Source organism: Rhea americana, unplaced genomic scaffold (assembly GCF_003343005.1).
Source record: "Rhea americana isolate MKP2758 unplaced genomic scaffold, rheAme1 scaffold_15, whole genome shotgun sequence".
Taxonomy (NCBI): Eukaryota; Metazoa; Chordata; class Aves; order Rheiformes; family Rheidae; genus Rhea; species Rhea americana.
This window is the reverse complement of record NW_028185594.1, coordinates 4,566,992-4,567,275: the sequence shown is the minus strand read 5'-3', so window position 1 is coordinate 4,567,275 and position 284 is coordinate 4,566,992.

Sequence of the window (284 nt, the reverse complement as noted above, 5' to 3'; positions counted from 1 at the left end):
TCTGCATTTGCTTGCCTTGCTGTTGTAATAAATAGTATTGGGAAAGCAGAAAATTTTTGTTTGTTTTTTGGATGATGTGTTCTCCTTATTTATTCACAGCTTGAAGTTCTAATCTGGATCATAATCAGTTATACAGCAACAAACAGTGTCAGAAAGAATCAGGGAATTAGCACAGTAAGTGAAATGTCCAAAATGCTTTCAACCGTTTCTGATAGCTTTTACTAGAGTTTCTGGAGTGGTGGTAGATGACTTTAATGTTTATATCTTTAAGACCCTACTTTTCC